Here is a 26860-nt window from a genome sequence, read left to right on the forward strand (position 1 = left end):
CCTTGACAGTGAGTTCTGAGTGAGACACTAAATGCTGGCACAAGTCAGATGCCCATGTGTGTGCTAATTCCACTGCTTCCTAAGGTTTCTCTGAAGTTACATCTATCAATATCCACGTGCTGTGCTCTTGGGAAAATAGCAACCCTGGAAATCCTCCACTGGAACCATGCTTGAGCCCAGCAGGAGCTGTGCTGGGATGAGGCCCAAGGCTGTCACTGAGCTTCACACAGAGTTCTGAGAGGCTCCAGCACAGCGGGGTCCAAGCCCAGCCGAGCAGGGACATGTTTGGGTACCCACTGATGCACCAGAGTGCACAGCTGACATCTCTCCCACAGCAGCCATCCAGGAGCTAAAATGTTAAATCCATAACCCGCTCTCTGGATTTATTGTCTCGAGGGCTGTCAGGACTTTTGTGAGCTTTGGAGTGCAAAATAATGCTGGAAACACACATTATTTATCTGACACACTGGAGTGACTCCTCCTCAGCCATCACTGTCTGCTGAGGAAATAAATCCCTGCTCTGTGTTTGGGAAACAAAGCTATTTCTGTCACACGGGAGACCAGCTGAAGCTTTTGACAGAATCTGATTTTAATATTGCTAATCTTTGCTTTTTGTTTTTGTGTACCCAAACAACTTTCTGAAGGGGCCTGATTGATTTTGCCTTTCCAGTCATTTTTAATCATCATCTTTGCAGGCTGATAAGAGGCTGGTCACAATTTTCATAAGTGATTTGTGCTTTGGGTTGCTTCGCTTCCGTTACGGACACCGCCTCAGTGAAAATCAATAACAAATTAAATCACAGGAGGCAGCGTGACCAGTGAAGGAGTAGCTGCAGGCTGTAAGGGGGGGAAGGGTTTGTATTTTTTAAAATTAGAGATAAATTGAAAAAAGATAACTTTGTGGCTCCATCAGAAGTAGCCATGCTAGGAAGGTGCCAGGTGTACACGGAATGTGCTCGAGATTCTACATCATATCAGCCCGTGACTAGGACACAGTATTGGTTCCACTGTGTAGTGCACTGCACAGCCTGGTTCTCTCCCATTACTCCTGATTTATTCCATCTAACACCATTAACTTGAAGAAAGTTCCTCCTGACTTAACACCAGTACGAGACCAAGCCCAGATTCCTCATTCTGAGACATGGAAAATGGGAATGTAATGCAGTCTTCTGCCTGAGCCTCCCACAAACATGTTCCAGCTCCTCTGAGCCTGTGAGGAATGAACCTTTCTGCTTTGAATTCACAAACCTGTGAGCTCCCCCAGGGCAGTGGGAGAGGCACCATAAACAGAGTTTAGGTCTCCCTGATGTGCTTTTCAGTGTCTGTTTTGTTTCCCTGCATCCCCACAACTCCCCTGAACATCAGCAGCGTGACTTGAATTGCCCACAGTAAGTCCTGGACTCGCCAATCTCAGTGTCTCAAGTTATTGGCTGGTTTTACACTGAGGTTCCTGGCATGTGGCAGCCTATGACTGGTAAGTGCAAACATTTTATCTCTTAACAACTTCATTTAACCTCTCAGCTGTCTGTTGCTTTCTTTCTTCCACTTTGTGTGCTTCCTAGTTTATAATTGTTCCTTTTTGTTGTGGGCATTCTGCCTGTTAGAGGAACACTGCAGAAGGGAAAATAAACAGATCAGTGTTTGATGTTACGCTTTTTGTTTAGAAGTTTGTTTCTCTTTCTTCTCCCATTGCATCAATATTAACATGTTGATTCATAAGCAAAATAAAGTATATAAATACACTCTTTCCCTTCTTTTTGAATCGTAAAACTCAAAGTTATAGTTCCCACAGCAACCGTAACTCAACCTTAATGTGCACATCCATTAAAAGCAGGGAAATTATCACCCAAGGCAGCAATCGAATGGGTGTGAGGGGATTCTGCTACTGGTTGAAATCCCAGAGATGTGAAACATTCCTCGTCTGTTTGTGACAAGATGTCACACCGAAAATAAGTAAGAGGTCTCAAAGATCTTGCTCTTTATGGACAAAAATGGGATTCAACCTCGTAGTGTGCAGAATCACTTGACTCAGGTGGTGTTACCTTTACTGTTGAACTCCACTGGCCTCAGAGATGCTGAGGTCCCCCAGAGCAAAGTGAGTGCACTGGGCACTCTGTCGTGCAGAGCTTTTGGGGTGACCCAGAACCACCCAGAGCGGAAGGGTCTGACAAAGGCGAGAGGCTCCCGTGTCCCCCAGGCCAGGGCACGCACCATGTGCCACACCACAGAGCTGGAAGGGTCATCAGAGGAGCTGCTGCATTCACAAACATCCTGTGCCACCCTTCTTTTCAGCTGATCTCTGGGAGAGACACAATTCTGAAACACAGGGAAGGATTAGAGGGATTGGATTAGAAAGGATTGGAGCCCACAGGGACACAGAGGAAAGGCTGGCACTGTCCACAGGCAAGAGAGGTCTCAGCCCCTCCAGCTCCTCTGTACTGGCTGCCAAAGTAGCCAGTCACTGCAGGGAAGTGTTTTCAACACAAACTGCATCCCAGGGGACTCTGGCTAAGTTATTCTAATTATTTGTGCAGTAAGATGAAAGAGCAACGTGTTCCCATTTCATAAGGGCTTCAGCAAATAGAGTCCACCAGGTGCCGATGCTCCTTTGTGAGGCCTGAGAGCTGAGAACTAATTAGTCCCAAATTATACCCCTGACAAAGACACAGCAAGGAAGCAGGAAAGGCGTTCACACGCCAAACCGCTACAGCGTCCTTTCAAACGGCAGATCAAACGGGCAGCACCACTTCAGAGGGCCAGCGACGCCTGCAGCAACCGGTTGGTATTTACCTTAGACAGCAAGGAGAGAGGCAGAGGAGGGGAGGAGAAGAGAAACATCAAAAGGGCTGGCAGAACCGGCTCTCCTGAATCCTCTCCGTGCTGTTCCCATAGGAAAGGGGTTTCCCTTAAGTTCAGGCCTTTGGGATCTGCACAATTGCTCTCAGCACCATTTGCTGTCATTTTCCATTGGATGTACTTTTAAACAAGCTTCACAGTCGGCTCTTTTAAATAAACATGAAGGCAGCAGCTGAGTAGAATGCAGCTGGAGTTTGCAGACATGCTGTTTGATGTGTTCCATGATGCAGGAGGTTGTGTGTGATCCTACAATTAAAGGCTCATCACAGTCCAGCCCAGAAGGGTTAACACAACTTTTCCTTTCATGTTTCCTGACTGTGCAGGCTATTGCTTGGTGCTCCTTTCACTCCTGCACAGCCTTTCCTAAATCTCCCACCAGTGTTGCAAAGAGCAGACTCTCCTCTCACCCCCTTCCAAACTTTCAAAAGGAAAAAAAGCCCTACCAATGACCTGGTGTGGGGCAGAGAGGTGTCTGTGCCCATTTATCAGCATACACAGAGCCAGTGCCAATCCCGGAATGCCCAAGAGGAGACACAGGCATTCATCAAAGCAGTTTCCCACTGAAAGTGTCCTGCAAACAGTCCTCAGCCTTCCACTTGCATGCCTTCCCATGATGGGTGCTGTGCAGTGTACACAGTTTGTGTTTCCCTCTGAAGTTCATAGCACTGTCCTTTGGCAGTGGCACCGCCCTGGACTGGACAAACCATCCCCCTGTTACACTCTGGTACCCCCTCAGCTGATCTCAGACACACCAGAGCACATTCAAAGCAACTCCTCTGCTTGGGTGTCTGAGTGGCTCTAACCTGGTACTGCCATGTATGACACCACCTTCAGCTCACAAAAGTAGTGACAGCCCACAAAGTCCTAAAGCTTATCCAAGAGCACAGCTTATCCAAAGACAAAAATGAACCCATAGTCCACTAATTCCATTCTGCAACAGGGCATTTCATCAGGAGGATTGGAAGCTGTCCCATAGCTGGGCCCACTCTTGGCCTGAGGAATCCACAGCAGCCCCTGGGGCAGGACTTAGCTGGTCTGGGGGCAGAGCTGGGCCCAGGGATCAGCCACACAGCCCCGTGTTCCTTCACAGCAACCCCTCTCTCCTTCCCTCCTTCTCTTTTCACTAATCACAGCATAATCTGCTCATCACACCTGGGCCATTCTCTGCTAAGAGGGAAGGTTTAAATGCTCAGGGTACCATGTTAATATAGCACCCAGGTCTCTGTTTACCTCTCCCAAAGCTTCCTGAGGGACTGCACTCTTGGGAATACAATTTGCTCTGTGTTTCTAACCCAGGAGCAGCACTGTGGTGCTTAGTGCAGGCAGAGCCATGGTGCAAGTGCTGAGGGAACACAACAGGCTCCTGCATCCCCCTGCCAGAGCTCAAACACACAGCCAGAGTTACTGGGGGCAGCTGATGGTGCAGCTGCTCAGGCAGCAAGACCCCAAAAGCATCCAAAGAGCTGAGAGACCCTTCCTATTCACAGTCAGACACCCAAACTGCTTGGGTGCTTTGAACAAGTTGCTGGATGTGTTTCTCTTCCTACAGATGCCCTTGTATCTTTGAATTTTGTCCCAAACCATGGTCAGTCAGGAATGCTACAGAATTCCTCACTGGAGGGTAGGTACTAATAATATCCTAATAATCTGTGAGATGTTAGGTTGGAAGAAGCTCAGCACTTTTTCTGGCCCTTCTCTTTGGGATTTAACTTGATATAGCTCTATTTTCCCCAACCAGCACCTCATCCCAGTAAAAAGCAGGTCAGATACAAGTTTCTGAATGCCCTGAACTGGCCTGCCTTGCCCTTAGCAGTTCCCCTGATGTAAAGCAAAGTCTCACTGTGGCATGAATCATGTTTATCATAACAAGAAACAAAGAAGGAAGAGAACAAAGGAAAAGGGAAAGAGGAGAGAAAACAAGAAAGGAAAAGACAAACAGAAGAGTGAAAGGGAGGGATATAGATAGACCCATTAATTTGCCTCTGTTTGCTGTGGGATTTAAACAACAAGCTGCAATGTCTCTGGTTTATCTTGGTTCCTCAGCTGTGAAACGTGCTGTGCTCCAGTGTCTTCTGAGCTTTAGAGATTTGCCGGGGAGCTGGGAATGAAGCAAGAGGCTCAGCAAACAGAGATAGCAGAGGCAGCTTCATACATCACACTCAGAGGAAATTCATTCCTTTCAGCGCTGCCCATGGGTGAAATTACATTATATTCTGTTTGGATAATTGGATGTCATATACCACCAGACTTGTTATGGGGTGGCATCTCCTTCCCTAGGGAGGGTATCAGCAGCATCCCAGGACAGAGAGCACGAGGCACAGGTCCCGGGGGGGGGTGGAAAGTGAGGAGTTGGTGTTGGCTCCAAGCAGTCCTGGTTCCAAACGGGATCTCTCAGGGTCGGGTTAGTAACAGAGAGGGTGAAAAACAGGACAGGAGCAAGAACGAGACGAAGAGCTGAAAGGGAACAAATCTAAAAGGAGAGGAAGGAGAAAGAGTAGGGAGGGCTGATTACTTGGAGATTTTTCCCCAGCACAAACACAAAGCATTTTCTCCTTAAATTGGGAGCTGGGACGCAGAGGTCTCTTAGCTACAAATTCACGGGGGAGACAAGCCTGTCCTCCTGAGCAGGAGCAGGTCACATAACATCTGCCTGTGGATCCTGCAGAAATACAGCAGTTTTCTCTGATCTCTGTCACTGAGGATCACAGGGGCATTCCAAGTCTCCCAGCCATGCCTTGCTGCATTTTATATCCGCCACTTACCCACATTTTGTCTAAAAAGCCCTCAATTTCCCCCTCATTGTGTCCTTTCTTGCAACACCTCACTCCAGCTAGTTGATGGCTTTTTAATAGCACAGTTAGAATTGTCACACAAGCCAGAGGACAATTTCATGTGTCATATTGTCCCAGAGCATCCTGGGAACTCCATCTGGCTCAAGTGAACTTATTTTATTGAAATAATCTCTCCTCCCTGCTAGTTATTGAATCGTCTTGGCTCAATGGCCTCGCTCAATATCAACTTTTCATGCTTAATAATTAGTGCAGAGAAAAGAGTTTCATTGAATAAGTGTTTAATGTCACACATGATTAGGAGACACAGAGGATGACCTAACTAGGAATTCAATTTGGGGCTGTGACTGTTCAGATGAGGGACAATTAGGGACATGTTCTAGACTGTGGATGTGTGCTGGTGAGTGCCTGCAAAGTTATTCGTGGGAGCTGCACCCTTCTCTCCCATGCCATACACTTCAAGGCCTAGAAACAGATGTTAGCCCTTATTTTTCCACCCAAGGAATGTGCTTCTTCAGAAATCTGTGCTGCTATCACTTGATTGCAACAATTGCTGCAATTCTCCTTTTAACTTGATAGAGCCACCAAGTTTGGAAGGAATTTCCAACCAAGCACTAAACAGGCAAACACCCAGTTTCACTCTGGCCTTTAAACATCAGTGTGATGGTGTCTGGGTCCCAAACCACAGGCTCATTTTCCAAGGAGAGCAGGAATTCAGGAACTGACTTGCCACAGGGAGTCTCAGATAAGCTGTAGAAGCAAACCAGGCAGCACAGAGTGATTTGTTTGCCTGGCTATTCATTTATCTCCCCATCTACCAACCACTCCCTACTCACCCACTCGTGCCCTTCCAGCCAGGACGTTTGTGGGCTGTGTTAGTGCCTGATATATTTAGTCTCCAAAGGCTCCCTGCTAATATCCCCTGTATGGGAAAATGAGATTCAGATAAAAAAAGAGACAAACCAACAAATACATTTAGGAGTGAAGATGAGAGACAGTGCTTAACTATTCTGGGGGATCCTCTAAATGATTTTTCCTTAAATTGAGTTCTCCTCATTCTGGGATTACAGTCCTGGCTGATAAACTCTCCTTCCTCTGCATATTTAACTAGTTACAAATGCTCTGCAAATAGCTGTGCTCTCCATGCTCACAGTGACTGAAATCCTGTCTTAGAGCATTTCCTGCAAAAGTGATTTTTCCCACTTAAGATTCACTAACACACCGATCTACCACATCTTCATACATATCACACACTGCTCTCAGGAGTGATAATAAGAAAATTTGCTCAATGAAACCTGCTTTCCTCCCTTTCTCTGGCTCCCTCATCCCTCTTCTCACAGAGCCTTACCCACCAACTCTTTGGTGCAACATTTCTGACAGGATTTGGAAGGCATTTGATAGCAGCTGTCAGACCTTTACACCTGCACACAGCCCACCCTCTGCTCCTCCCCAGAAACGAGCACATCGATCTGCCCTCTGCAACATGTATTTCATTTCCCTGGGACTTCTGATCTGCCCACTTGTCCCAGAAGAAAGACTGACAAGATGTGTTCCCTCTTTATTGTCATATTTTATGTGCAAGAGATTGATTTTCTGTAGCAGCCACCAGCTTCTCTATCTGGAAACCCAGCAGTGCCCTGAACAGCCTCCTATTCCTACCCAAAGGATGCCTGTAAACACAGAGCACTGTTCCTCACCCTGGGGAATAAACCAGCAGGAAACCCAGCTCACCTCTGTGCCTGTTAGTTGGGTCCATGGGTGTTTCTTTCAGTGAGCCAGAGGGGATCTGGACACTCAGCACCATCCCCCAGGCCATGAATATTTAATTTTTAATGAAACAATTGGGAGCCTTTTTATTGTGCCAGTTTCCTCCCTGCAGCAGCAGGAGGGAAGTGAGGGGCAGCAGAACACATCAGGGCTTGCCCAGATTATCAAAGGGAGATTCAGCTTCAGAAGGATCCCAGGCAGCAAGGATCTCTCTAGTAAAAAGAAACCTTGATTTCTCAGCTGTTTTAGGGTCCCTGGCCAGAACTTCAGCTAATAGGAGTCTGCATCTCGAATAGGATCATTTCAGAAGACTTTCATCAGCTGTTTCTCCTCCACCTCCTTTCCTCACCCTGTATTATTCATGCTGGGATGTGAACAGTGCAGCAAGATGGCTCCTTCCTTTCCAACCTGATCTTCACAGACAGACACAGGGAATAATTATGCATGCAGGCACTAAAAAGAAAAATCACTTGGATGAATTAGAGACTTTATTTCATTGTTTATTTGTGGGAGTGAGAAACTTACTGTGGAGCAGACTGTATTGCACATGGTAATGAAGCACAATTACCTATTCTTCTCCATCTCAGATGAGAACAAAGAAGCCTGAAAGTCCTCGGAAGGTGAAGGAGAGGGAATTAAAACCAGATTCAAAGTAAAAGGAGAAAAAGACCTTTGAAAGAAGTGGAGGCACTGGGAGCTTACTTTGCTTGTGAGACCTCTATTAAAATCAGACATTATTTCAGAGGCTTCCAGCCCTAGCAGATAATTAATGAAATTAAGGATGAAGATTTGCTGCTAAATATTTGCTCATGTTACTGGGGAAAGAGACAGTGCCAAAACCACCTGGATTTTTATGGGCAAATAAATCAAGAAAGAGAAGTGTCTCAATTACTCAGACTACAGAGGGGAATGTACTTCTTTTTACAACAGAGGCTTTTCAGTAAAGTTAAAAATTCATCACTTTTCAAAGCAGCCCACTGCTTTGCAGTGTTTAAAACTCTGGGACAGTCTCTAAAGCAGTATATCCTGTAATCAAGAGACAGTCAAAAGGCTGACATTTTCAAAGCTGCGAGTGGATTTGGATGCTGCAGCTGGGAAGGAGATGATGGGAGCCTTAAACAACCTCTCTCCAAATCCTGCAGGAGCATCAGGGCCACATGAAGGCATCGTGGCAAAGGGTGTTAGGCAGGATTTCCCCAGGCTCTGTCTCGTGCTGTGACAGGGGGTGTGCAGCACACGGAGCTCCCACACCCTGCTGAGCTCCAGGGCAATTTGCTCCTCTGATTAATCGGAGTCATTTCGACTTGTACAGAAGACACTTTGTAGATTTTCCAGCTCTGCCAGTTTCTAAACCCAAAATTAATAAGTCAGTCCAAACTGAGAAGACAGGCAGAGAGGGTTAGTCCTGAGATTGTGTTAGGCAAAAGGCCAGGGTGACCAAAACAGGGCTTCCAGCTTTAATGTTTGTGCTTCACTGTGCTATTAGGGGTCAGTAATCACTAAGGAAAAGCTGGGCAGAGGCATCAATGTGGTGATCATCCGTAAAACTAGTGACACCAACCACCAGAACATTTGGAAACCAATCCACAGGATGCTCACAAGTAGCCTTAGCCTTTAAAAAGGACTTGAATCCATGCTAAGCAAGCTACAGGAGGGATGAGTTTAGCCCCTTTTATAATACTCTTAAGCACAGTGTTAATTCAGAGACAGGCCAGCCTTTAGGTGCTCTAACACTTCAGTCAGACTGGGAAATGCCAGCCCTTCAGCTCCAAGCTATTTGCACAGTGAGCAACTATTAAACCTTTTTCTGCCCTGGGCAACCACTTGCCTGCCAGAGATTGCCCCAGGGCCCAGTTCAGCTGGGAGCTGGAAATGCCATCTGCAGGAATGGCAAGTGCAGTTAAAGGAACTGAGCTGCAGACAAAATACAGGGTGATCAGCTCCCACCTGCAGCCCAGACACCACCACCAGTGTGGATCTGGGAGGATCTGGATCCCTCACACCACCCTCTCCTATGCCAAGGGGTTTCCAGCACAGGTTGTGGTACATCTTTTGTGGTATCACTACCCTGGGAGGGAGCAGAAGGCGGAACAGACTTCCAGTCCAGTCTCCCATGGCAATCCCCAGGTATGTGGGGGTGAATGACATACAGTAAGAGCAGGTCATTACATCTGCACTGACAGTGCTAGAAAATGGGGTCAGCAGAAAATCCAGAGGTTTTCCAGGGGTCTTGCACTCAGCAAGCAATTGCAGGTTAGTGTGTGATGGACCGAGAGGCCACGCCGAGGAGACAGTTAATAAAAGCAGGACTAGGGGAATCAATGTATTCTGACACACCAGAGACAGATTGGAGAGAGGGACAGATTTAATATCCCAGCGTTATCCTCTCCCAGCCTAAGGGCCCTGCAATTGATTGAATAAATTAAAGCACTGCTGTGGATGACACGGGAGTTAAGGTCATATCAGCACTTCCATCTTAACTCCTTGTATCCTTCCCTCTGAGGTTTTCTTTTACATGTCTTGGCACAGAAAGCTTACTCATGGGCTGCAATTTGGCCAAGGAGATCTGAGCTCCCATACAATTTTGCTATTACAATTTCCAAGAAGAGGAAAAAAGGCAGGAAAAGGAGAGAATTACAGAAGGAGGATGAGATAGTTCTATCTGGTGTGCTTTTGAAATCAAGGGATAAACAGGCCATGTCAGCCTACTCATAAAACTACCATGTGCTCATTCCGTGTCATGGTCAATCTCTTTTTGCACACAGTGAGCAGAAAAATAGACTTTGAAAAGAAAAATGTACAGAGAACTCAAAAAAATATAACTGTAGGCCAAATTAATCTCTGTGTAGCTTCACTTGCATGCAAAATTATTCATTCTTTTGTTACTAAAAGCATCTAAGGTAATTGCAGATGAACACTCTTCCACTTTTATTCTTTATTATCTCTTGGCAAGTCTCTCTCGGAGTCATCAATAGGATTTTATGTCACAACAAATCTAGCTGCTCAAATAGAGTCGGGTGCTATGACAGAACTGGGCCCCCACTGAGCTGGTCTGATCATCAGTATTCCCAGGGCACCTCTCACCCACATACAGAAGAAACAGGTCTTGGGAAATGCTCACTATTTTCTTTAAAGCACCAGGCACACTCATCCAAGGGGAAAAAACTAACCTTTGCCCCTCAGAAATGTGCCGTGTCTCTCACAAAATGAGATTTAAAACCGCGCCGTATCGTTCTCATTTTGACAGGCTGTGTCCTTGTCCAGACTCCTGCACCAACCACCACTGGGTCAGCAGCATCTCAAATGTTACCAAAATGCTCCCCACACATCTGCTGACACGCAGCTGGTTGACAGACAAGGGGCCAGTAGAGCAGCCTTGGAAAGTTGTGTATAACAGATGAGAGAGACTGTGCAGAGCAAATGGTCTCTGCTCTGCTTAGTGCTTGACATCACACCCTCTGTGAGCACACCAGCTCCAGCAACAGCAACAGCAGAACCTCCCTTTCCCTCCTTTTTTAATTTCAACTCAGTGTGCATAAAGCTCCAATGCACTGAGCATATTGCTCATTTTAGCAATTACCCATCTGACCCCAACTCCCTCTTTATCTTTTTAGCAGCATCTGCAGGGCACCAGAGAGCAGCTTCGACCTTCTCCCTGTGTGAAGAAGCAGGTGCTCAACAACTTCACACAGCACAACATTTCACCAGACAACACAACAGAGAAATTCCCCACCTTTCCCTGACTGTCAACAGCCAAGGAGCAGGATGGTTCCCCACAGCTCATCCTGGGTGCTTTGGGATAAATGTGCACACGAGGATGTGGAACGTGACTGCTTGTTGCCCTTAGTGGGAGTCACATGGCTAAAGCTCCCAAGAGATGTTTGGAAAATGGTGAGGCTTGGTGTTTAAACATGAGAAAAAATGTACATGAAACTGTTCAGGGCACCATTCATAGAACCACAGAATCACAGAACAGTGTGGGTTAGAAGTGGACCTTGAAGACCATGGGCAGGGACACCTTCCACTAGACCAAGTTGCTTGAAGCCCTGTCCAACCTGGCCTTGAACACTTTCAGGTGTAGGGCAACCATAATTTCCCTGGGCAACCTCAGTTTCTGGACAAATGGCAAATGCCAGGGCCTCACCACTCTCACAGGGAAGAGTTTTTCCTAATATCTAATCTAAACCTACTCTCTTTCAATCTGAACCCATTCCCCCTCGCCCTGTCCCTACATGCCCTTGTAAATAGTCTTGCCCCATCTTTCCTGTAAGTTCCCTTCAGGTACTGGAAGGCCTGAAGGCTCAAATAGGACATGAGGCAAAGCCAGCTGGACACCCAAGGGAGACACTGTGCACCTCCCCTCTACACCAGCCAAACCACAGGGGTTAAAGACAGAGAGTCTGAGTCACCCCTGGATGAACCTGCATTTAAACCATGATTTTATGGGGTGAACACCCCAGTGACTCAGGCCCTCAGTGTCAGCCTCCTTGGGGACTTCAGTGGCTCTGTCAGGTTGTGTCTGAGTCCATGAATAGAAATACAGATGGAACGCCAATGCCCCCTTCCACAAATCAAGGCATCTCGTTCAAAACATTGCACTTGCATGATAAATAGAGACTAATTAGACACTCAAAGAGAGGACAAATCTAATTTGACTAGAAGGATATGGAGAAATCAATGCAGTGCTGTGGCAGTAGGGAAAGGAGCCTTTTGTGCTGGTTAAAGCAGAAGCAGAACATGACCTGTCCTTTGCACCCTCCTGGCTTCTCTGCTCCTTGGGTCATCATTTACACCAGTATGCAAATAGCCCCTGGTGCTCCAGCATCCTACACACACCCCAGTTGTGCAGGGAGACACAGATTCCACATCCACTGTGCCCATATTTGTTATTTTTTAAATCTGCCAGAAAGGTCACAGTGAGTTTACCGGCCCTGCTTCCAGAGCAATGTAAATGATGGATTTAATCTACCACAACCCAGCCATCACCCCTGGAAAAATCACACACCTTTTTGTGAATAACGGGAGCCTTCTGATGGATTTCTCTAAATAAAACAGAGCACAGGTGGCTAAAGAAATCTTTGGAGGCCACTCTTTAAACATCAACAGCTCATGGCATCCTCGGGCAGTGGGAGCTTATGAATCTCTCTCTGAACTTAATGCACTCATTAGTTTTAGGCTGAGGGAACAGATGGCAGCAGACTTGCCTCTTCTTGGCCACAAGTGGTACAGGCTGCACCACCCTTCTTTAAAGGCTTCGAGACGTTAAAGAAACTAGTAATTAATCTAAAGATGTGTGTCAAAAGATTTCTTTCCCTCTGTGGGTTCTGCGTGTCAAGAAAAAACAAACTTCGGCTTCCTGGCTCTGGTTTTTATTAGAATCATACATAACTTAAGAATAGGAAAGCTCACATACTTCAGGGTACAGCCTCGGGTTTGAAATTCATCCCAGGCTGAGCCAGGGGTTTGACAAGACTTGCAAAAATTTGAAGGATGATTGGGTCCAGTGCAACATCGTCCAAGATCCAATTTCAAACAGAAGGTGGCAAATTTAAACCTGGCATCAGTTCTGATCAGACCTCTGGAAATTCATGATTTCCCTTCAGAAGACTGGAAACAAGCCATTCTACAACAGCTGCTGCTAAGCCAGGTGGAATTGGCAATTTCAGCTAATTATCTGTTTGCACTCAAAAAAAAAAAAATGGGGAGATCCTCAGCAAAGTGCAGCTGGAGGAGAACCGAAGGAGAGTCACCTCTGCCCACCTGCCCTGATCCTGATACTCTCCATCCATGAACCAGTCCGACCACAGCGACTCCTTTAATGCAGCAGGACAGAAACCTGCACCTGATTTGGCTCTGATTTTGGTCTTCATCTGAAGCCTGCTAAGGAGGACAAACCCTGACCATTGATTGAGAAAGTCCTCTCAAAGTGTCTGATTTTCAGGGCAGAACTTGCTGGAGTTCATACTTTCCCTGTGATGAGCCTGGGAGCAGGAGCTTTTGTCAGCAGCAGCCTGGCTCCTCCACACCAGTTGGCATCCAGTGCTGGGTGGTGTCTGCCAGGGCTCCCTGTCAGTGGAGGGACACACAAGGAATTCTTCTCCCTGCTCCAGCTCACTGTTCTCTCCCCCAGCTTTTATCTCAGGGACAGGAGACAACTGCAGGGTGATTGAACAGACTGGCTTTTGCCTGAGGATCAAACTCGCAGCTCAGTTTTCTTGATACTCCTGCAGCTACACCAGCAGAAAATCCAACTTTTTTTCCTGGTGTTTCTGTGACAGACTGTGCTATTGTGCTGTACACAATACAGTGTGTTTCAGAATGCTGGGAAGCACCCAAAATGGCTGTCCAGCTCTTTGTACCCCGGGAACTTCACTGCAGCTGCACAAATTGATTTGAAAATGTGTGATCCTGGGGTTCTTGCTTAGAAAAGGTCTATAAAGAGGTTAGGTTGGAGAAACAGCTTGAAGAATAGTTAAGTTACAGGCTGGAAGCATCAGGCACTTGCTGTTCTTACCAGCTCAGACCACAGAGTCCTGATGCTGCCTTGGGTCAGGCCCTCAAAGCACTGCTGTGCCTCCATCTGTGCAACAGGTAATGACACCCAAGTTTTGCAAAGTCGTTCTTTGGCTAAACCAACTGAACACTGAGATCTCTGTATAACTGTAATTACAAACAAATCTCAGCAGCTATTTAAAATCAGGCTTTAGGATTTAAAAACTCAGTGGATTTTAGTAACAGTCTTAGTGCTGCCACCATAGCCAAGGCCGTTTGCATACTCTGTGCCCCAATCCTGTAGCTCCAATAATCAAGGGAATGTTTAGTCTTTGAGCTGTAATATTTCTTGCCTTTTAGGATTCATCCCTGACAATAATTAAGTCTCATAAGGAGGAAACTTAAATGAGCAGTAGCCTTTGGGGATGGTATTAGCGTGCTAACTGTGTTTGTGGTTTAAATATTAATGTCAAAGTGTAATTACCATCCGCTAAGTTTCAGGCTGGTGTCTGAAAACACAGTGAGCTGAGCAGGAAGAATGAGCCGTAGCAGCTGGAAGCTTCTACACCAAAAGGATTAAAACTTAAGAGCCGGAACAATTTCTCCACCGGCAGAGCGCAGGAGGAGACAGGAGACACGCTTGGTGGGTGTTCTCAGTGCAATCCCAGTGGGTGGTGGCTTCCCACTGCTGGTGACTCCGGGCACAGCTCCCACCTCCTTCACTGAAAACGGTGAGGCAGAAACCTCAACGGCAGCAATGCTCTAACACCTCCTCCCAGGGGAGGGCAGGGGTGCTGTGTCTGCCTCACCATGGCAGTTCAAGCTACGGCTGCATCCCAGAGGGAAAAGCCTCATCAAACTGAATGTCACTGTCCTTCTCTCCTTGTAGCCTGTTTGCTTATTCCCTGGAGGCTGAGCAAGGATCCCCCTGAGTTCCCAAGTTCCCTCTGGGTCTGAGTGAGGGGGCACGAAACTATTAGTTCACTTATCACATCTGGGCTCCCTGTGAAGTCTGGCGCACTGCTGGAATTCCCAGGGAACATTCAACATCTGGCAGATTCGAGCCTGTGGTAGAAGAGTGTGCAGAGCATAGGGATAGCAAGAGCAGGAAGGAGGGTGGTGGTGAATGCATATTAGGTTTGGAGTGGGAGAGGGGGATTCTGGGCATGCTGGCACTTGTTAGGGAAAGGCTGTGCTGCAGTGGAGCCACAAATTGTGAGCCAGACACAGCAACAGTCCACTCTCCCTCTGGGTCTCCAGCATGAAAGAGGGAGAGGCTGTAAGTCATTTCACTTCATGTCTGTTCGTTTCAGACAAATAGAGCAGAAAAGTCAAGGCAGGGAAAATGGAAAGAGGGCATGAAATGGAGCTGACTCTGTAATGGCTGGGCTAGCCCGGCCACTGGTTACAAGCATTAATAACACATAAACTATTCCCACTACTCCCAAACCAAGTGTGGATAGAAGGAGAAAGCAAGAAAGTAATGCAAGCAAATCTTGCAGAGTATTGCCCAGAATTAATTCCTTTTTCCTATACACAGCTACCCTGACCCTCCAGGGAAGATTTTCTCTCTCCAAGGAATGCTGAAATGTCCCTGTTCAGGATCTCCTTCCATTAGAAGTTATCCTTGTGCCTTGGGTAGGATCAGGTGATCCCTACACCTTCTCAGCCCTCTGCACAATAGATGAGGGGTTAAAGATGATTCCTTCAACACTGCCCTTTGCCTCTGGGGAGAGCAGAGCTCTGAATGGCCATGAAGGCCTGGTGGGCCACAGATAAATCTTTCATCCAGCATCTGTTGTAAATCCCAAGGAATCTAATGGGATTTAGCAATTTACTCCAGCCAAGGCTTAGATGATCAAAAGAATTTCTTCAAGTCAACAGCACTTAGGACGAAAACTAGCCAAAATCTCCAAATACAGTCCCTCTGCAGGATGAAGCCATTATTCTTTCTTTTTGAGTTTATATGCCTTTGTTTTTATCATCTCTCTGAGACAAGGGGAAGGAAAGAAAGAAAAGTTTAAGAGCATGGGTAAATTCTGCCTTGCTCAGCTTCAGCCCTGAGACACAGCTGCCTCCAACCTCCCAGTGACACATCAGCCTTCCCAGAGTGATCGATAGCTGGATTGCTGGGAAAGACTCATTGCCAGTGCCCTAATGACCAGAAACCTGCCAGAGGAACTGCAAAATTAACTCTGGCTCTAAATAATTAAGGGTTAGGTGAATATTGTCTGCCATTAACTATTTCAGCTGCCACTCCAGCTGCAGATTCCTCCCTGCCTTCAATGGAGGGATCATTATCTTCAGCTGCTTTGGGATGGGACAATGCATCCCTATTAAGACAGTCTGGTCTCCTGGGTTCTATTTCTGGCTGTCATCTGGCAACATTCACACAAACCTGGTGCATGTTTTAGGAGGAAACAGAGTGATCCAAAATGGATCCAAACCCTCGTTTGGAACACAGAGCCTTCCTCTCTCCCTGCCTCTGTTTCCCCTCCTGTTAAATGGCTTCCTGCTCTCTGGAGAGAGCAAGGGATTTTTGCTGATGTTTGGTAAGAGGCCATGGAGCAGGAATGATAAATGATAAAGTAGATTTCCTGCCCTTCCCCAGACCCTGACTCTTCACAGCCCCTGAGCTGTGCCCTTATTGTTCCCTTGCCCCAAGGGTCAGGTCCTGCCTGGCACTGAGCATTTCCTGCCTCCATCCCAATCCTGTCTGTAACTGTGGAGTGAGAATAATAAAAAGTGATATAAATACTGCAGTTGCTGGGAGCTGGGGCAGTCATTGCTTCTTAAAGGCAACTCAGGACAGTACAGGATTAGATCCCACCTACTTTTTTTCTCCAGTTCCTCCTGCCATTTTCCCGCTTAGCCAGTCTCCCTCTCCCTTTCCAGGTATCTTCCACAATGTCCCTTCTGTTCAAACTCTGTATTATCCCAGCTGGGAGGCCAGTCCTGGACAAAGTATCCCATTGCCAAGGAACGTGTGCACTGTCTGCCTGCCCTGCTCTGATTTCATGCTGGAATTGCTTGTCCTCCCACGGGCAGTGTAAGCTGACAAAAAAAGTGTAACCTGGATAAAGTCTGAGCTCCGTGCATGGGCTAATCCAACTGAAATGCAGCCATGTGTAACACAGAGCAAAAATCAAATTTGTCCTGCCAGATGAGCCGGGATTGTGCTGATCTCGTTCAGTGCTTGTGGAATTACAGCTGCAGATGGCACCTGGAGCTGCCTGCAGAGATGGCAGGGCTGAGGAGGGAATGGGTCAGGTGTAAACCCTGAATCCTTCCTGCTACAGAACACCTCTCCAGGACAGAACCAAGACCTGGTTAAGGAGCTACTCGCACTCAACTGACCCTGCAGGTGTGCAGAAATGTTTGCTGATGCTTATGGAGGGCTAAATGCACACACAAAAATAAACATACTACAACAATGAGCTCAGTGAGCTTAAAATAATGAAAGAAGACTGAAGTATGGCTCTGCTCCCTTCCTAACTGGGACAGAACTAAACAATCACCTATATATTTCAGCTGTAATTTCTCTAGCAGGAAAAAAGACACAACAACATCAACATGTCACTGGTGTCCCTCTGATCTGCTCCAGAAAGTGCTGGGGACAGGAGGTGTCTCAGTGCCTGTCTGGTGATGACCAAGACATTCCCAAGGCTCTTTGCTCTTGTCTGTCAGCCCTCACACTGAGTGGAACAGGCATGTTTTGGCAGAGATAGTTGTTTAATCCTTATGCAGAACTGAATAGCTTATTAAAGCAGAGGTGTTGGTAATGTGTGCTGGGTTAGTGGTCAGCTTTGCAGTTAAACTTCGGCTCCACAGGGGAGAAAGGACAAAAGAGAGAAGCAAAAATGAGTGGATTCTCCAAACTGCAGGGTTACACTAACTTAATCCCCAGGTTCTGTGAGCATTTGTGCCTAAAGGATCCTTCTAACTCCACTCAGAGAAGAGCAGCTCCAGTGAGCGTTGGAGCTGGAGCCAAATTGTGCTTCTGATGAGACACAAAAGGCTTTTCAGTTTCAGTGGAAACCACTAACAGCATCTAACAGAGATCAGAATTCAAACCAGCTCTCTGATTCTGGAAAACATGAAAAAAGCAGCACAACATTAAAATAAAATCTTACATAATAAGCAGAGCCGATTTGTCTGTCAGTGCAGGTGACAATCTCTCAGACTGTCATCTGCCTTGACAGCTGTCACCTGGGACTGACACAGGGAGAGAGTGCAGTGCTGTCTGTGCTGCTCTCCCTTGTACTGCTCTCCCTTGTACTGCTCTCCAGCTCATGTCCTTGTCCCCACACTGAGAGCCTTTTTCCAGCTCTTATGTGCATTTGATATTCACATCTATCGATCCAGGTCTTTTGACTCTACCTTACAACATGACTTTTGCTGACAGTGTTCACTTGAGATAGATTCACCAGACAGATTTTTAATGTACCAGTCACTGAGGTGGGACTTCTGGGACAGGGCCTCTTCTGATGTGATTTGGAAGGGATCCAGATGCTCACCTGCATCACCTCATGCCCCACCCCGTCACTTCAATTTTCCCCTGCATCTTTCTTCTCTTCTTTTTGCTGCCTCTTCCATACAACTTGCAACCCTCACTCCACCATTCTACTTGTTTATTCCTTTGACAACTTCTTTCTTTCAGATACAAATGCCTGATTACTGCTGACCTCAGTGGGAAACAGAGAAACCCAGGCAGGTATAAAAGATGTTACCTCCAGCACCTGTGGTGGAGTTACTCCTACATACACTAGGACTGAACAGGAAGTCAAGAATTCCAATCAGGAAAGTGGCCACCATCTCTGAAGGGAAGGACAGAGTGTTTACCACTGGGCCAAGAAATGAAATCCCCAAACCCTGTGCTAAAGAAAAGATGAGCATCCTTAAGCCTGCAGAAAGGGAAGCTGCAACACAGGGCTGTTTCAATCATTACAGTAAAGAAGGTCCTTGACATAAATCAGGAAGATTTTGCTTCCTTTGATACTGGTACAAATCCAGGATAAACACCACGATTTCACTGGGATTACCTCACATTCATGCTGATGCAAATATTAAAATGTGTCAGGACGAGAACCTGCAGAGGCACATCCACCCTGCACCTGCTGCTGCTGCAGCTCCTCATTAGCAACAGGATTATTGACCAAAGATCAGCACAGCACTTTATCAATTCTTTTTCCTTGTTCTCTCCGTCCCTCTCTCTGGGTCTCATTTATAGCCAAGGGAAGGGGAAAGAAACAGCATCAGCAATTTCTGACTGCAATGAAATACAAACTCTTCTTCCCAATCTTCCTTGTGAAGCCAACCCTGGCTAACTGGCTGCCTTCTCCCTTTTCATGAGAGTGACAAAAACCCAGTAGATGACAAGGGCATGGGACAGAGAGAATTCTGCTGGAATTGATGAGCTGGTGTGTCATTGTGGTGCTCCCAGGGCACAGTGGCTTCTGACTGTGACAGACTCACTGGCCTTCACTGGGAGCTCTGGAAAGAGTCCAGAGGTATCTTTGCACTAGAGCACATTCCAGCTTCCTGTTGAAATAAATATGCTGCATGCTGCAGGCAATTACTGTATAAATCACTGAGAGCAAAATCCAGAGTCCCAAGCATTAAACTCCAAGAATACAGGCTCTGCAGGTAAAGCTAAAGCAAAATTCCTTGAGCAAACTGCCATAGTAATTCCTTTATCTTGCCTAATTTGGTAGGGACAGATGGATGGCTGTATATATAGACACATACACATTGCTTTCCAGGTTTCTGCATATGACTCCTGAGCATCCCTATTGCTTTAGCAGATGCATCACAGGGAAGACCAAGAATTTCCTTAATGATCAGATTCTTATTATCACCGTTTGCTCCTGTCTTAGATCATTTGACACTCCTTCCCACTCTGTGGGATTCCCTGATGATAGAATCTACTGAGCACAAACAGCTACAGCTACAATGTTAATTGGTGTTTGTGCTGCAAACACTGTGTAACTACATGGTCATTTGCAAGTTTCCTTAGATGAGTCAGTAATGATATTTAATGATATCAACACGATTCTTTCTCCTTGGTTTAGTTCTGTTTGGACTTTACAAATTGTTGCCGTGGTAGAGAGGACAACAGACATATTTCATGCCCACCCCCTGCCACGGACAGAAGTTACTTTTTCAGCTCCTTACCTACAACGTACTTGGCTACCAGGATGTTCTTGACAGGATTATTTAATTACCTCCCTGGCTGTGACTTGGGAACATCTTTTAAAGCTGTGTCTACAAGCTGCAGCAGTTGGGGGTGGCAGCATTGCATCTTCCCTGCCTGCTCATCTCCTGGGTGAGAACACACCAGCACCCCCATCAACCTCCTGCTGCCATCAGCTCCTGCTGCCACCACTTCGGGGTTTTGGGAATACCACATCCCCAGGGACACAGGGAAGGCAGAACTTTGTTAGAGCAAGGGCAGAACCCGTTTTCTTTTGGTGCTTCTGGCTCTGCTGCGTTTCTGAAATAGGAAAATGTATTCAGGGAGTCATTTCTTCGTTTTTCAGGCCTGCAGTGAGTTTGTGCAGCCCCACCAGAGACTCACATGCCATTGTCAGTAACCAGGAGACACAGCTTAATACCTCAGAGAGCTCAGTGCACTGTGTGGAAGCACTCTGGCTGCCAGCCATGGTTCTGAAAGAATAATAATGGAAAAAAATGTGCTTGCTACAGGACTGCAGACCTAAGGGAATCAAAATGCTATTGATCCCAGCCCATCCTGTTCTCATTACAGTCTGCTCTGCTACTGGCATCAGGAGTTTTGGCAAAATCCATCATTATTAGCAGGGTAAATACATCTTTAGGTGGCATAAATCAGCATCACTTGCTGTGCCAATTTATGCCAAGTGTGAACACAGAGCACTCTGGTGTGTGTTTTGTGCACAGGAATAGTATATGGGGTCACTGTGGAAAGCTCCAGTATGGCTGAGGCTTGCAGAGCATTTGTTGAACTAATCAGCTGCACCATGCAATCAGTGTCTATTTTTCCTCACATAAATAGGGATGCATGAGGGAAAAAATGATTGTTAAATACTCATACAGCAGGTTTTTAACAACGGCAGATTTGAGACCAAAAACACAAGTACAAATAAAGCTTCCCAGCTGCTTAGGAGGGTTTTGTTCTCTTCTGGCTGAATAAATAATCACTTTTGCCTCACAGAGTAAATATAAAACTCCTCAGAAATGGCTACTCAACAAAGCACCAAAGGAGCCCAGCACTTTCAGAAGGAATTCCCCAAGAAACAGCACATGCAGGAGGCAATGAATTAAATATTTCTCTCAGTTCCTCTAGATGTGAGAGACAACTAAAAATCTGAAGTAGTAAAGAAAGAAATATTTAATTACTAAACCAAATGAAAAGACAAGAGTGTGGCAGAGGGAATGGCAGATGCTTCACCCTGGAGTCCTAAATAAAAGATAAAAAAACTGCAAGACATTACCAAATCATCTCCACAGCAGTTCAAGTTTTAAAGCAGGTCTGCACGCTACAGCTTTACTAAAGTGCACTGAGTAAAATACCAGAAGTACTTTGGAGAAGGGATTACCACAAGAGAGGGAAGGAAAAAAGCAGTATATCACTGTTTTTTTTCACACACAGGAAAACAAAACCACACAAAGACACTGCGTGGTTTGAAGGCACAGAGCTGAGCGGGTGGCAGTGTTGGCAGCTGGTGCATTCACCATCAAACCACAGTGCCTTCTATTGCTTGTGTTTCTTTTGTTTTTCTCCTTGTTTTCCTCCTTGTTTTTCTTAGGAACACGGAGCTTTAAGCCCTTGCCAGACTGGGAGTTGAGCTTATGAATCAAAGGGAGGATATGACCGTATAATCTTTTTCAACCCATCTTGTCGTAAGGTGGTTTCTATTCATTTAACATCCCTCCGTGGTCTTTATTAGCAAACAAAGTGTGGAGTGCTTCACATGCTCTGTGTGAATTTTTATGAAGGAGGAGAAGAGCAGCACAAGATAGATGTGTCAGCTGGGAGGTCTGGGAGATTGGCTGTAAGAATTTTAAGGAGATAATTTCAAGAAAACAGTAATCAAGGGAGCTGAAAGGGTGGGAGAACGTCATAAAAAGAAACAAGCTGCTTCTCTCAGCAGAAGGAACTGGGGTGATAAAATTCTCTGAGGGTCCCAGACTGGCTGCACCAATTCTAGAAACTTTAGGTATTACAGCAAACCAGCTCCCAGGAAGATGCATTTTTGGAGATCATGACTGGCTCCAGACTAAGCACCTCCATAAATTCTGTCAGCTGGAAATGGTTTGTTTGTTTTAAGAGAAAATTATGTGACCAAGAAAACCCAATCTTTTCCTTTCTCCATTTTTTCTCAGTTAAAACATTTTAACAAGGAAGCTGGGCTGTACAAGGAGTGTAACAGTCAGGCCAAAATGAGTAAATTCTGCCAGCATTAGAGCTGTAAAGAGATCAAACCCTCCCCAAAGACCCACTTCTCCATTACAGCAAAATCCAGTGAGTCTTCTCCACCTCCATCATTCCAGGATAGCAGAGCACTGGATAACACCTGGCACTCACATGAGCTTAGAAGATTTGTGTTCATGGCAAAGTTCGTTTGTGTTATAGCTCCAGTGCACTCATTAATTGACTCCTGTCCAGGCACAGAGTCCCACAGTTTCTGTATTGTGGTGTTTAATCTCAAACTGATTAACAGAGAAAACGAGCACAGCTTGTCTGAAATAAAGGTAAGGAAGTTGGACAGTATAATTCAGTTCTGTTGGCTGCCCTGAAAAAGCAGGGAGAACGTGAGGCTGTGGTCTAGAAAAATGAGGCTCTCAGGACGTTCTGGCTTCCAGCCAAAGCAAGAGTTAAAATAGGCAGGTAGAGTGAGGGAGGGAAGGAAATCATAGGGCCCAGCTGATGGTGCAATGCAATTCCCATTGCACTTTCAAATCCACTGGCACAGATACTTGAGAATAATGAGGTGGCATTTTGATAAAAAGGAAGGAGGTATGGTCTGGGCTATTTTGAGGTGCTATCAGCTCTAAAACCCTGCAATAATCTAACGTGGGGAAGACAGTGATCAGCACTTCAGCCAGACATTGCTGCACAGAGTCCAAGAGCCTGTGCTTAGCTTAGAGTGTGCCTTTCAGAGAGACTGCTAAGGTGAAACCCCGACTCTATTGAACCTGCTGCCAAAACGTTCAGTAATTTCAGTGCAGAACTTATGCTTGAGTCTTGATTTACTGACTTCCAGCAAAAGAACTGTACCCTAGTTCTCCACTGCCGGCTCTGGGCTGTGCTCTGTGCACTGGGATCAGTCAGGACAGCTCACCAGGGTGGGCACTGAGCACATCAGAGCCTCAGCTTTCCTCATATCCTTGACAAAAAGACCCCATTGAAAAAGGCACGGCTCACTGTGCTCTGCTGAAGATGCACAAAGGGGGAACAAAGCTCATGCCGTTCATTTTCTTGCCTGCATGCCAAAATTGGTAGTTCTCTCATCAGACATCTGTGTGTGTTGTTAAACAAGCCCCACAAGCTCCCCTTAGGTGCCAGCAAAATGCTGAAGGGCCATTGTGCTCACATCTGCACTGCTCTGGAATTGTGAAGGTGCCCTTAGAAGAAGCAACTTAATGTCTGTTAATATAGAATTGAAATCACAGGAAACCATCCCTTTCACCAATCTATTTTCTGTGCACCCTCCCCACTCTCCTCTGGTTCATCCATCAATCTCCATATCTTCCTCTGCTTTTTTGTCCTTTTTGGTGCATAAAGGCTTTGCTCAGATGACAAAAAAAACAATGTTCTTCTTCCAGTCTCTGGAATGAAAGTCAATATAAAGCAGCTCCTTATCTCCAGCTTTAGTTTTTTACACCTTCAATTATTCCAGTAGCAAATTTTAACTGGCAATTACAGCCACTGATGTGCATGCAAGGTGCTTAAAACCTGCAGTACCACTGCATTAATCCACACAGAGCCTGGAAGCCAGCCAGGGGCTGCCAAAGGTGGCACTGCCAATGCACCCAAAGGAGGAGGTTGGGGAGACCATGCACATAGATTCTAGCTACACATGGCCTTTTTTTCCCCTCTGTTCCCACATTTCCAGAGCTCCAGAATTAACAGCCACAGGTTAGAAAAAGCACATATAGGATGTAAAGCATGAAAGTACAGCTGCAGAGCTTAAACCTGTCACTATTATGATGTGAAACAGGGCTACCTTTAGACAGATAAAAGGATTTACAGACAAACAGCAAGACTTCTCTGTTAAACTAAAACAAAACCTGATTTCCAGACAGTTTATTTGAAAACAGATGGTGATGATGGCAAAAAGAGCCTTCTCCTATAAGGCAAGCAAAACTCTGTGCTGTTTGGAAATGTAGAACATGAAGGTCTTTATTTTGCCTTGTGACATGGAAATTAATGAGTAGATGAGGATTGCTGAATAAAAATTCCTCGGGGTGGGGGGGGAAGAATCACTTATCTCCAAGAACATGTTCCACTCGGCATCCTCTGGCAAGGGACATCTTTGGAGCAATGGCAGATTAATCAGTGGAATAGCAATGAAGGGAAAACCTTTCTCTTCCAGGTAATAGTTCTGGTTGGCCAGCAGTGATCACTGCCCCAAGGTCTGTCGATGGCCTCAGGTCAGACAAGCCGGTTGTCTCAGTCCTGTCTTGTTCCAAAATGCTAAAGGGAACCACAGAAACAAGCTCACAGCAGTAATTCCAGGGCTGTGCCTTCTAAAGCACTTCTGGAGATTTGGCTCCAAAGAAAGGTGGCAGAGATGTGTGGATGATCTGTGCCCCACAGCCTGGAGCACACGGTGCCAACACCACCAGCAGCCCCGCTGTTCCCAGAGGAAATGCTGGTTGTGGCAAGGTCAAGGACAGCCCCCCACCATAAACACTGTCTTCTCATGGCCAAACACAGAAGTGCAACAGCACTGGGACAGCTATGCCTCCAAAATCTAGACAGGACCCTGCCTGATGCAAAGGAGCACTGAAGAGCACTGTGTGTCCCTCTCTGAGGGCAGGGGGCTGCAGTGGCACCTGAGCAAAGGCTACTCACACCCCCCCTCTGGCAATCAAACCAAGTCACCACTTGCTGACTGCACTGAATCAACACTGTGAGGTTGAATCAGCCACATGCTGGCACTGAAACGCTAATTGTTTTCAAATACACATTGTAATAAAAGTCTAATTAGCACCCATCTCTCTCAGTGAGCTGATGCCACTGTAGGATGGCTCTGCAATGGTGACAAGCAATGAAGGATGACACACATTCATCTGCTTTTCTTCTCACCACGTTTTCTTGGGTTTGTGGTAGAGGTTTTAAATAAACACAAGAAAACAAGAAGGGAAAAGCAGGTTGATGAACTGCATGAGATATAATACATAGATCAGAACCTTGGGAATGCAGTCCAGCAGAGAACATTTAAATAACACAGGGCTACAGAGCTCTGAATCAAGTGTGATGCCTGTGTGCAGTCTGTATTGCTCACAGAAACACCCAGGTCTGTCTGTGGTGCACATAAAGGCACCACTCACCGAGTGTGAACCCACCCCCCCTCCAATCCTGCAGGCAGTGATCCCACAGCACACACACAGACAGCCCCAAGGCCCAGCACACACCTTCAGCCAAAGGCACATGTGCTGTGCCACTGCAGCTGGTGTCACATCCACAGTCCAGGCTCTTCTCAACTCAGCTACAACTGTTGTTGTGGGTTACAGGGAGAAAGCTGCAGTGGGAGAGAGTCAGGCAACACCAGCACAGGAAATACAGCCCCAGGGGAGGCACAACGTCAGCATGATGAGGGGTGGCTGGAGTTATGGATATATTGCTTCTCCTTCCAGTCCTGCTGAGCACAAGGCAGAGCAAACCCTGAGCTATTGAACCCATGTGGTGACCTCTACCATTTGCAGCAACCACTGCCTACATTATTAACAGCACTGCCTGTGCCAGGGACTGACCCTGCTCCCAGCCAGGGTCAGGGTCCATTGATTATGCCCTGTGAATTAGTTCAAACTGGGTGAACACAGAAAGAGAAAAATTTGCCACAGGGCCAGTGATCAGAAGATGGGAGTAGCTCCTGGAAACATGAGCATATAGTACCCTCATCCCACACAGCTCATGAATAAATGGTGGAGCACTTGCCAGCCATCTCACCCTGGCATCTGATTCATCAGCCTGAGGGCAAACACAGAGAAGCACAGTGTAAGAAAGGGAGCCCCCTTCCCAAACCTACCTGCCATCCCATGGCCACATTTGTCTGAGCCAGCCAGACCCATGTAAACAGAAGGCAGCCAATTAGCAGCTGATGTGAACGGTTCCGTGGAAAGTTATTATTTAAAAGCTAGTTAAGATAATTAGGGGGCAGTTTAATTAAAACATCAACTTAAACACAAAATGAATGCTGTAGCTATCAAGCCCAGCAGGATACACAGCTAGCAGATGCCCCTGGGAAGCTGCTAATTAGTGTTTGTGGTGACTGCTAATAATAAATAAAAACAATAATATTCCTGTAAGCCTTAGAAATTGTAGGACTCTCAGTCCTTTCTGTCCAGTGCATGCCCAGATAGTTTAAACAGAGTATCTGAGAAAATTAGAAAGCTGTAGTAACTCAGACTAAGTCTTTAAATGTCTTGGTTTCCCAGCAGTCCTTGCCAGCAGAGAGAACACCACTGGAATTCCCAAGATCCACCCAGACGGGTCACACTGCAGGGTCACTGTTTCATGCTGCTCATCTGCTCTCATACAAGAACCACTGCCACAAACAGGTTGTTTATGATCAGGAATTAAAAGAATTCTGATACCAGAAGCAATATAGCCTGGGAAATGCTGTTCCTGGATGCACATCTGGGGCTCCACTGAGAGCTACAGAAACCCAGGCAGAGCTGGAGCCCACCTCTGATGCTGTGCCCCAGCCTCCATGGAGGGATGCACCAGTTTGTTCCCTTTTAAAGTT

The 26860-nt window shown here is 46.3% G+C and overlaps 1 long non-coding RNA gene across 1 annotated transcript; it reads left to right on the forward strand.

Moving 5' to 3' along the window:
* The first annotated feature begins 39 nt into the window (after positions 1 to 39).
* LOC127470590 (uncharacterized) lies at positions 40 to 26645 on the forward strand. Its single transcript, XR_007904335.1, has 3 exons — positions 40 to 2782; positions 4406 to 4477; positions 26550 to 26645. It is a non-coding gene; the product is annotated as an uncharacterized LOC127470590 (long non-coding RNA).
* The last annotated feature ends 215 nt before the right edge of the window (positions 26646 to 26860 follow it).

The sequence above is a fragment of the Manacus candei genome, unplaced genomic scaffold, assembly GCF_025592945.1.
Source record: "Manacus candei isolate 608988 ecotype Guabito, Panama unplaced genomic scaffold, ASM2559294v1 h1tg000022l, whole genome shotgun sequence".
Lineage (NCBI taxonomy): Eukaryota > Metazoa > Chordata > Aves > Passeriformes > Pipridae > Manacus > Manacus candei.